Raw genomic sequence first — 12,345 nt, forward strand, 5'->3', positions numbered from 1 at the left:
TCAGTTGGATGCGACACAAATACCGCAGGCTTTGGAAATCCAACTGACAGGCTTTTCGGGGCCCTGTCACAATGAAACTTTCCACAGAGATTTAAATTAAGAATTCAAAAAGTTTCCTTTGTCCTAATTTTAAAATGGAATTCACCAAAAGGATGGTTTTGTGCAGGCAGGCAGACTAAAGTCCAGCAGAACAGGGCTTTCCCAGCTAGCATTTCCTCCTTCCTGCACAGAGGGACTAACTCCTAGGGCTGGCTAACCCAGGCTACTCAGTGCACCTACCTCTTACTGAGCCATATCGTGCCCTGACTTATATTCCATACAAGTAGGGACAGAAATAGAGGAAACTGCCATGGTATCCTAGTTACCCAATTCTGTTCTAACTGATTTTTTTATACCCCACCCATCACCATTGCATTTGGAGCACCTAACTCACCCCAGCTATCTACAATGGACAGGTTCCCTGAAAATACTTGGTGGTGGTTGGTGGACTTTTTTAAAATCTGCTCAAGAGAGAGTCTAGTGGTTAGGGTAGTAACCTGGGACTCAGAAGATCCAGACTCAAAAAATCCCAAAACACGAGAGGCAGCTATGAACATACATAATGAGGAAATCACATTAATTAAAGCTCATCCAGTCCATCTCCCTGTCAGCATCCCTCATGAAAGAGAGTCCTTTGAAATGTAATAGTGAATAACCACTTTTCCACAGAACATTTAATACCAGCCTACGGGATTCTCCAGCAGAAATGGATTCTCTGTTGAACTATAGGTTGTTGGAGTAATTTCTATAGAAGGCCAACTGCATGTCTCTCAGCAGCAGGAAGTTTTGCCTGAGATGCAGTCTAAGCAGCAAAGGCTCCCCAGGGAAGGCATTAATTACAATTATTAAAATCCTGTTTTGAGTCATATATCACATGATCTTAATTTGGCCCTACAGACATCTTTACCTGTCAAATTTTACTTCCTCATTTTCAGAGGTCTCCTGCCTCCAGTGAACGTACGTTTTCTTTTTCCTTAATCTTACTGCATATTATTACAAACTCCCCTTTGTCTGGGCCACCCTAAACAACTGATCTGCGCTAATGCTTACCCCCTTTCAAATCCCTGTAGAAGTGTGATATTTCTGCCTGATCCTCAGCCACTGTTTAGCCAAGATGTACTCACATTTACAAGAGACAGACTTGAGTTGTACAACCCTGATCTGAACACTTCCAAACTTTGGAGAAATTCACCTCCAGACTTCGTGGATGATTCTGATCCTTTTAAAAGGACTGAACCAAAACCCAGGTTTCGGATCAGCTCTAAACTTTAGGAAAATTCAACTCATGATGTAAACTGCAGCTTTTCAAGAAACTATTTTCCATTTCCTTATAATTGGAGTATGTTATGACAGACAAAAGCAAAGACATTTGGAGGAAGCAGCAGTCCAGTGGGTAAGTCACAGGACTGGGAGCCAAGAGACTTGGGTTCTATTTCCTGCTGTGTCACTGATCTTGTGTGTGACCTTCACCTCTCTTTGCAGCTGTTTCCTCTCTCACCCATTGTCCGCCTTGTCTATTTAGATAGGACGCTCTGAGGTATGGGCGGTGTGTTTGTACAGTGTCCAAAAGTCGGCCTCTAGGTGCTACTGTAATACAAAGAAGAAGAAGAAACAAAAGGGCCAAATCATCCCTTAATAAACATGCTTAATTCCTACTGACTTCAATTGCACCTGCCTACACCAGGTATGGGATTTGGATCTGAGGGTTCTGCAGCCTTTATGGGTGCAACAGGGGAGAATTGTTCCAGTTTTCTTGATTTGTGCGATTGAATGGGTTTCTTTTGCAGGAAGGAAAAGTGTACAGCACAATTAATTAAGGAGGCAGAAGCAGCATTATCTCTGAATGTAGGTACTCTGACTCAACTCACCTAATACTAGCGCTGTTTTAAATTAAAACCATTCAGTCTAACAGCTGAATCATGTAACAGATGGGCAGCTATGTGTAAAGCTGTCACAGACTCAGCAGAGTGCCACCCTTTCCACAAGTACCAAAACACCACCCTGTTAATTTGGTAAATGTATGTGTGTTCTTAATTTTATCCTTCTGTCATTCAGACAAGGCACTGTAGGAGTAGGGCCTTGAAAACAAGAGCTTCTTTTAATTACTGTAAAAAAAAGTTATATATATATCTATCTATCTCGTCTTGCTATTTTGCAGGTCTCCAGCTTAAATCACATTTAGTAGTTTCAATTCCCCTTTCACAAACATTAAAGTGTTTGATAAGCTTTTGGTAACGAGAACTTGGATTCTATTTTTATATTTGAAATGTAAGTTCTACTTTTTCCAGTGGCAGTTACCTAGAAATTGACTAGTCAATAGACACTTATGACCAATCACTAAACAACTAAAGTTAGCCAAAATAAACTCCCCATTAAAGCCCATCATCCATTTTATGGTCCCGACTTTTCCATCCCTCTGTTATTTTAATCACTTCTCTCATGAAAAAAAAAGTCAAATAAAGCTGCTCTCTCAAACCAGTCTCAGATAGTGCCATAAAAGCCTTTGAAAATAACTACTTGTCATAAATCAGTACGTTTTAAAACAAATGTTAAGTCCTATAATTAGATTCCCATCTATGTCCTATGATAAAGGAATTCAGGTACTACAGTAGGTGGTTCACAAGTCTGAACCTCACACTCTCCAATAAGATTTATAAGTGAACAATGAAGAGGACAAGCATACACCGCTATATAGACAGATCAGCATACAATTTCCCATTGGAAGTTTCAGTAAAGTCAATGGGACTGTTCCCATAACAACACACATGTAAAGGCTGAAGTACGGTGCCCAGTGTAAGGGTGTCAATGTACCCATCCATTCAATCTGCTGTTACAAAGACAACGTCAAGATTAAAAAATAAACAAACAAATAAATCACAGCACTGGCAACCAGGAACTCTTTAGTTAGCTCTAGTCCTGGCTCTAATGCCTTGGCTAGAGCAGCACTGTTTCATGGTCTGAACAGAGGACTGGGAGTCAGGAAGTCCTGAGTTTAATACAAGCTGTGAAGCTGATTTCCTCTCTGGTCTTGGACAAGTCACTCAAACTTCCTTCCTTAACTCTCCCCATGTGATAAATGGGGATGATATTTATCTACATCCCAAGGATGTTTGTGGGGATTAACATTTGTGTTTTGAAAATGTAAAAGTGCTACACATGCATTATTACTACTAGAACGTCTTATCAATAACACTCTGTAATATTAAAACAATTAAAAAATATAATGGTCTGTCCACCATTTATCCAGTTAGCTCAAAAAAGTTCTAAGTGGGCATTTAAATCTATATTTAGGCTCTTAAATAAGCTGCTGTCCCAGTTAGAAGCTGTGGCTGTGTCTTTAGGTAGACTTTACTTTTTACATTTGGATGGGATACAGAAAATGAAACTACAATGGATCTACACGTAGAATTATTTTCGTTGTCTGATTCCCAGGATTTAACATGCTGGGAAACTGTATTTGGGGTTCACAACATAAGACGAAGTATTAAATGTCACATTTGTGTTGGACCCGAAAACCACAAACATTTGTATTCACACATACTCATGTCTGGGGCCTCAAATTAAAGGGACTCTAACGTAAACCATAGAGAACACAAACCCCTACTGTATGTTCCTCTCCATTCTGCAGTGCAGCAGAGAGAAAATTGTAAGAAAGTCTTGAAAACGTTGTGGGTAGCTGTACAAGGGAAGAGAATGTTCCCCTGTCTGCATAGATAACAGTTTCTGTGCACCTGAGGTGACTTTTTATAGAGTCACAGATTCCAAGGCCAAGAGGGACAATAGTGATCCTCTATTCTAACATATGCCACAGAAATTCCCCCCAAATAATTCCTAGAGCAGATCTTTCAGAAAAACATCTTGGTGTGATTTAAAAATAGTGATGGAAAATCTACCACTAATAAGTTATTCCAATGGTCAATTACTCTCACTGTTAAATTTTTACACCTGATTTTCAGTCTGAATTTGTCTACCTTCAATTTCCAGCCTTTGGATGACGTTCTACCTGTCTCTGCTAGATTATATAGCCAACCATTAAATATTTGTTCCCCACGTAGGTACTTACAGACTAATCAAGTTGCCCCTTAATCTTCTCTTTGTTAAGATAAATCAATGAAGCTCCTTAAGTCAATCACTGCAAGGCAAATTTTCAAAGCCTTTAATCATACTTGTAGCTCTTCTCTGAGCCTTCTCCAATTAATCGACATCCTTCTTGAATTGCGGACACCAGAACTGGACACACTATTTCAGCAGTGGTCACACCAGTGCCAAATAAAGAGGTAAAATATCCTCTCTGTGCCTACTTGAGATTCTCTTGTTTATACATCCAAAGACTGCATTCGCTCTTTTTGCCACAGCATTGCACTGGGGGCTCACATTCAGCTCATTATCCACCACGACCCACAAGTCTTTTTCAGTCACTGCTTCACAGGATAGTCCCCCCATCACGTAAGCATGGCCTACATTCTTGGTTCCTCAAGGATACATTTACATTCACCCTATTAAAATGCTTGCGGGGAAGAGGTGGAGTGTGCCAGGAGTGGAGGAGAGGAACAGCCACTATTCAGCATGTCCTTCTGCCTAGATAGGACGATTTCTGCCTAAAGCTGAGGGAGTACTAAAGCAGCATTAAACCCTGCATTTCCTCTGAATGTGGAGGGAGTTAACTGGAGCCTGGCACACAAGGCGGTGCTGCTGCAGTTGCAGAGATACCCTTTCCACCATGAGAGAAACGTAGAGAAGCAGCACATCTTGATGTGGGATCCATGGTGTTTGAGTCACGATTTTTCACAGTTACACAGCTTCTGCAGCTACTCATGGGCTTGCCCTCCAGCCTTGCCAAACCTTGCCCATGTTTTCAGGTAAACGTCCCCTTCACTCACAAATTATTTCCATGCAAGAGGAAATGACAGAGGCTTAAGAAAGGCCATTGCTGCAATTTGTGTTATTTAAACATTCCCATGCAGCACAATCAGCTCTATTATATGGTTGGTTTAGTTTGGGCTTTTGACAAAACCAGGCACATATTCATTCAAAAAATCAAGCTTTTATCCACCATATTTTTCCACTCCACAGCAAAGATAGAAAGGAATAAAAGGCTCTGAAAGATACAAACATGGGGAAACCGTATGTGTTCACCGGAAGGACAACACATATCATAGGTAAGTGTTTGCAAATCCAGTTTGATAGCTGATTAACAACAGAAAATTCCAACCTTTAGTAAAAATAATAAACCCCACACTGGTAACGAACAGTTTGTTCCCTACAATTAGAAAAATACCAGAGCGCGCCACTATCCTTAGCCTGATCTGAATCAAAAATACAAGTCATCTTGTTCAGTCAGGAAAGTGACCGTATAATTCACAGCACCCTGGAAAATGTTCACAGTTAATCCCCTGGCTGGATATTTTGTTTAAAAACAACCAACCAAGGCCAACCTCCACAGGAAAGATCTGAAAACACAGTATCCCACTGATATAGCCATTGTTTTCCTCACTTGATGTAATCATCATTCAAAGCCTTGGCTGTACAACAACTGTGAAGAGAAATAGTTAGATATGTAACCCAACAGCAGGAGCATGCACAAGGGAGGGCAAGCAGGGGTATGGGCCCCCATCCCCAATATTTGTCTAAAAAGGTATTTATTTCTGTGCCAGCCCTGGACCCAGCTCCAGCTCTAACATGCCCCTCCAAAAGCAGTCAAATTTAAATTCCTGTGCACCCCCCTGCCCAACAGTGAAGCATCCATATTTCCAGGAAACCTATTGGCTAGAGAAACATAGTTTATTGCTCCAAGAAGAGGACTGAGTTCTAATTCTGGATTTGATACCGACTCCTTCAAAAACCTTGGGCAAGAAAAATACCCCTTAGGGATAATACTCACCCTCTCTCACACGGTGCTGTGAAGATTAGCATTCGTAAAGCACGTTGAAGATAAGCTTGCTATATATTATCTTGATTTCTGAAACTGTCTTCACATAGCTCTAAGCAGTTTCTTCACAGTTTTCAGATCACCTACCTAATACAACAGTACTGAATAATCATCTCAAAACTGAATGGGGCCCAATTCACCTCTCACAGCAGAGGAGTTTTTCCCGACTTTCACTGAAGTCAGAGTTAGGTATAAAACAGGTGTGGGAGGAGAATCAGCCTCAGTATTTCTATTTTTTTTTTTAAATGCTGTTGCAACATAATTATTGGCCAGTTCTACTAAAAAGATTATGAGGAAAGGGTGGGATGACACTTTCTAAGGGGGAGTCATTGCAGCTCATGCACACATACCTGAACTAGCTTTGATCTAGCTCAGTGGTTCCCAAATTTTTGTACTGGTGACCCCTTTCACACAGCAAGCCTCTGAGTGGGACCCCCCCTTATACATTAAAAAACACAAATATATTTAACACCATTATAAATGCTAGAGGGAAACAGGGGTTTGGGGTGGAGGCTGACAGCTCACTACCCCCTCTGTAACAACCTCCCAACCCCCTGGTTAAGAGCCCCTGATCTAGCTACTGGAGAAGTGAAGCTGCAGCAGCTTGGGCAGCTGTCTAGCCTGCGCTGAAGCCTATGCAGCCATGGCTTCACTGCTCCAGTACCTGAGCTACCTAGATTAAAGTTAGCTCAGGTATGTCTACAGAAACTGCAATCATACCATGTCATTACAACGTGGGCATACACTTAGTTGGGCATCTAACTCCCCTTCGAATGTCTTCCCCCCAGACTGTAACCTCCTTGGGGAAGAGGCTGTCTCTTCCTAAGGCCTCAAGGGGAAGAGGCAGAGCGGGAGCAGGGCCACAGCCCAGGCACCAGTGGCTCCTCCCAACTTCGAGGTTGCTTCCAGCACTCATGTGTGAGCCTCCCCAAATGGAGGACTCACGTGCCACCTATGAATGACTGGTAACAGTGAGCGACCGCTATTAGGGGAGGTCACTGTTAACTGTACATATGCAAAGATTCCAGGGTGTCTGGAGTTAATTGTTTTTATTAGGCTACAGTTTCCCCATCTGAAAAGTGTGGATAATGATTCTGATCCCTTTGTAGATCACTTAAAGAGATTTAGGGATGAAAAGAGCTTATATGCAAGCTAAAGGACATCATCAGGTCTCTATTTGAGATTAACCTCACAACAGAAATATACAGTAAATCTGGCCTCCAAAAAAGTCAGTTAGAAGTTATCAGCTTAGAACATTTAAATAACTTCACCATATTCAGATTTTTAACATGTAAGATAGAAATAGGTCACACAGTAATTGTGGAGCTTTACAGCTGCAGAAGAGTTTGAATTTCTCTTTCAAGTCTGAAAATAATGAGTTCAACAACAGAAGCAGCTGTCTCGGGTATACCTTCCCGCTGATATGCATACCTCCATGATGAGAGCTCTGCAATGAGTAGTTACAGATGCATGCAGACAAAAGCAAGGTACATACCAGGAAGCTTTGCTGACCATATCTGAACTTCAGGAGTGTTCACATGGCACTCCATGATCTCCTCTCTCCTGTGCCAAAGTGCACTGGACTATTACTATTTCTGCTGTGGCAGCAGCTAAATGCCCCTCTCCCAACCAAGTCCCTTTGTAGGCACTGTACAAACAAATCAGGAGATAAAATCCCTTCTGCAAACAGCTCATAGTCTAAGGGCTCTGTGTAAACTCTAGGATGGATTCTCTGGGAGCAAGCATCTTCTTTGGTTGTTCCAAGTCTTGATCAAGAATTCGGAGGGAACAGATGTGTACATCAAGGGAAAAAAAAATCTGTGGTTGCGGAGGCTTCCCTTGGCAGTAGAACTTAGACATTTCCCCTGCAGCAGGTGAGGGAAGTAGGGCCTCGGGGGGGGCATGCAAGGTGTGGACCCCTTGTATAGAGCTGAACTCTGCAGGGAATGGTCGAGTGTGAAGCCAGGATGGGTTGTGGAAGATGTGAATCCCAAAGATCTTCTGCCATGTAGATCCTGCCTAGTGGGAGGGGTGTGTTTGGGCTACAGAGCAATTTAGTGGTGGTAGTGAAGAGAGGGGTGGTGGGGGTGGAGCTGGGAAGGAAGGATTCTTATCAACACCCCATACCCCTGTGGCCCAGAGCAGAGGACAGCCCAGGTAGGAGAATGGACCAAATTCAGTGCTGACTTACAGCCCATGTGACACCACTGACTTCAAATTGTTTATAGAGCATAAATCGTCTCTGTACGTCCCCTAAATTTCACAGGTATTCAGTAAACTAGTGATATTACTGACCAGAATTACTACAACACACAGAACTTTAAAGAAAGGAATGTGGATTTCTTTTTTAATACCAGTGGGCATGATGGGTCCACTTAAATATCCTTCAGTCAAGCTGTTAAATGCAACACTAACTAGAAATGGGACCAAACCAAAAATTCAGCTATAAATACACTGGATTCAAACACTGGCTCAGGCCATCCCTGACATTCATGTAAGAGGGTTAATGGGTGCTAAGTGTAACAGTGCCTTGCTCAAAGGAAGCATGCTTCTAAAACTGAGATAATGCCACTGAAACTAGAGAATCGCCACCCTCCAGGCCAAGCTCTGTCAGATAAACACGTGCAACTACCATTGACTTTGAGGAGAAAAGTAACAAACTTTGTATTCCAGGGCTCATAACACCAATCTTAATCGGTGAGCAATATAATACATATTTGCTATTATATCAGCATCACTTTGGCTAACTGAAAACGGGTGTTTTTTAAAATCCAGGTTATGAATTAATAAATAATGCAATATGTATCACTTCTGTAGCACTTTCCAGGAGAGGATCTTAAAGCACAATACCAACATTACTAGACGGAGCCTCACAACCTCCCTGCAAGGTAGATATTATTATCCCCAGTCCAGACATGAGGAAAGTGAGGCTCTCAGAGTTAGGCGACTTGATACATAAAGTCAGCATCAGCGCAAAGAACAGAACCCAGGTCTCCTGGCTCCCAACCCTGTGCTCTAACACTGCCTCACTGATTACCTTGCTACTGATTTTATTGAAATCTACACTTATGATGTTACCAAAAATTAGAAGTCACTCTTGCTCTTCAGTAATGTAAATTCTTAAGCTCTGACTCTTGCCTTTAATAGAAGCAATAAATCTGGGTTTGACACACCAAGACATTTTATTGTCAGATATTTGATCACACAAGCATGAAGAACATTTTCCCTGTGAGGACTCAGTTTGAGGAATGCAGATATTTGTTTTGCTCAGCCCTGCTGCCATTTCAGTATGTGCCACAAGGAATGACTTATGCAGTGGAGTTGTAGCCGTGCGGGTCCCAGGATATCAGAGACACAAAGCGGGTGAGGTGATATCTTTTATTGCACCAACTCACCAACAGAAGTTGGCCCAATAGAAGATATTACCTCACCCACTTTGTCTCTCCAACAAGCCACTTACACATTTTACTACGGAAATCCTTTATGGGGTCAAACCAAACCAAACCAGCAAAGCCTTTGAAAGCTCCAAAGATAACTGAAATTCAGCTATATAGGTATAGTTAAAACAATACAACTCTTGTGCATAGATAATCATCTATGTTTAAGAGTCAAAGGGATACATTCCCCTTGTGTGGATACAGTTACGCCGGCATAACTATTGCCAAAAGGGAAGGTAAACAAGCTATACCAGTAAGAAGCATCTTTATACTGGAATAGCTGCATCCATGCTAGGGATTGTACTGGTACAGTATAAATATTCTAGCAAAAAAGCTTAACCAAAATAGTTATATAAGAACTGTGCGTAGACCAGGCCCTGGAGAGGGAAACATTGCTAATTCAAGGCACATCTAGCATTTTAGTGGTTGTATTTGGAAGAGTCCTATTAAATCCCAGAATTGTTAGAGCTTAAACCTAAGCACACCTTTTCCCCACCACTTTCCTAAAAGCTGTCTCTCTCCATGGCTTATAGCTAGAGACGGTCTATAAATACACTCTGGTGCCCACAGTATGGCAACCCAAACACAGATCCAACCTCAACCATCCTGCTATAATGCACTGTATCATGCAGCAACAGAAGTATGGCATATTTAACTTTAGCCCTTCTAATCAACTTCATTTTTCAAGCCTATTAAGTGGCCAGTTAGCAAAGAGTCCAGTAGTCTAAATTTTGTCATCACCTATTCATTTCCTCAACATAACTCCCATGAGGAGCACAAATCACATCTAGTTTTCATTCCCATCGGCTGGGCTGATGATGCCACTTGATATACACTAGTCTAGTGCCATGAGTCTGGGTGCCAGCTAGCCAGTTATTCACAGTGAAGCTGATTCCCGTTCCCTTGTGCAGATGACACAAGGCGGAGAGGAAAAGGGGTTACTTTCCTTTGGACTAAGGAAAGCAAACTGGAACTGGAAACATGAGTCATCACCCTAGACTCTTTCAGTTAAACCCTGGCTAAAGATCCAGAAACAGGCAATGCCTGTTGATGGGAGAAAGCTATCCCCTCCTTGCATTGAGTGGCCATACAATCTCTAAAATAAATGTCGAAGTAGAAGTAACACAAGCAGGTGTAGCTTTTAAAATTTTGAACGGTTTGTTACGTACCAACTTGACACAGGTAGCTCAACCTTTACCATATTTTAGTTGACAAAAGGTGGATTTGTCTTGCTGCAATGAATAAGCAATACCCAGACATTCTCCTAACTTTATTATGGCCTCCGTTTCACAGGCAAGAAGGGAAATAAAAACATCTATATTTACATGAGCCCTTCATTTTCCAGACAGAGCAGAACTTTAAAAGCAACAGAAAATGTTTCTGTGTTAAAATTAAGGGGGGAGGTGAGAAGTGGCTGAGATGAGCAGAATTATCTCTGCTGTTCAACAGAAATTTTTCCCAAGAGGCTGCTTTCCAATTAACACATGTAGCTGAATTTCACACAGCCTCCCACAGAACGCAAATAACTTACTAAGTGCAGATTTTTAATTACATAAAAATCACTTGCAGTCTTTCTTGGGGATGATAACCCACAACACTAATAAACTTTTCTTCTATTAGATTATTTCATTGAGAACCAGACTCTCAGTCACTAAACTGCAACAAATTAAGTAGGTTATTTGAAACAGCATTATAACCAACCCATGCTTCCTGTTCTCCTTTCCACATAACATGGTGTGAGCCTGAAGCCAGAAACTCAGGGCACCTGAAAGCAACAGGTTTTCCTTTTCAAGAAATCCTCCCTCCCCCATTTCTCCAGAGAGAGAGAGAAACACTTTAAAACACACACACAGAGATCCTTACAAACACCAGATTTGAAGTGTACTACAAAGCACCCTCGCTCTCTCTCACCCTCCCCTTTTTTTCTGGCTGCGAGCTCCCTGCATTTTCCTTCAGACTCCACTCCCTCCCCCTTACCAAATCCTTCCAACTAGTGCAAACAAACCTTCTACAGAAATATCCCCATTTAACACAAGCACCGTAACGTTACAAGGCAGACTGAATTCGGTACTTTCCCACCACCCTTCTTCACTGGTAGCTTGGCACTGAACAGCCCCGCGCTTCAAGGGAGTTGAAATAAATAAACGCCCAGAGAGAAGGAAAAGTGACTGGTTTTGTTTTGGAAGGAGGAGCAGGAATTGCAGAGGGAAGCTGTGCCCCAGGAACAGCAGCTGCAGACAGCACGGTGTTGCAATACCCCCCTCTTTTCCCGACTCCCCCCAGAGTGCAACCAGACCCACCTACCTGGATGGAAAACAGCCGCGTCCCTTCCCAAAAGTTCCGCGGCACCTTCTCCCTAGGCAGCCTTGTAAACCATCGACCGCCGCTCGTCCCGGCCGGGGCTCGCTCTCGGCCGCTCACACCATGCCCGGGGACTCCAAGCAGGGACTGAGCGGGGAGCTGACGTCACTCGGGTTCCAGAGACCTCCCTCCCCGCGGGGAACGGCCACAGAGAGGCGGGGCGGGGCTGGAATGGCCGCCCACACGCGCCAGCTGGTTGGGGCCGGGAACAGTCACTCAGAACAAGTCGGAGAATGTTATGCCTTGCAGGGCTGGAGCGAGAGTCCGGCTGGAAATAAGGGTCTTGGCGGAGGGGGGGTGCGATTTCCCCCGTGTCTCCTGGCAGGGGAGGCGGTGATTTCATGAAGCTCTGCAAAAGCAGAAGTTGGGCACTTTATTCATTACAGTTATTATTTATTATTAATTATTATTATTACTTAACCTCAGATCCCAAAAGGAAGGTGTAAACAAAGCCACCTTGGGAGACACTGAAAAGTGTTAGCAGCACCAGCGCTGCGACACAGTGGCTCTCTTTGCGATGTTTCCGACACAGACTGTTTAGAACTGGTACAAGCTCGAAATCATACACAGAGCTCCCCC

The 12,345-nt window shown here is 42.8% G+C and overlaps 1 protein-coding gene across 13 annotated transcripts in view; it reads right to left on the reverse strand.

Moving 5' to 3' along the window:
* The window catches only part of PPFIBP1 (PPFIA binding protein 1), a 179,248-nt gene extending 167,133 nt beyond the window's left edge, over window positions 1–12,115 (reverse strand). For 3 of the 13 annotated variants that reach the window (XM_037915204.2, XM_043538329.1, XM_037915171.2), the window contains exon 1: window positions 11,710–12,115. The gene's annotated coding sequence lies outside the window, so the exon portion shown is untranslated. The remainder of the gene's footprint in view (window positions 1–11,709) is intronic. The other 10 variants (XM_037915147.2, XM_043538313.1, XM_037915154.2 and 7 more) reach the window with 7 other exon arrangements.
* Window positions 12,116–12,345: the final 230 nt, after the last annotated feature.

Source organism: Chelonia mydas, chromosome 1, assembly GCF_015237465.2.
Source record: "Chelonia mydas isolate rCheMyd1 chromosome 1, rCheMyd1.pri.v2, whole genome shotgun sequence".
Classification (NCBI taxonomy): Eukaryota; Metazoa; Chordata; order Testudines; family Cheloniidae; genus Chelonia; species Chelonia mydas.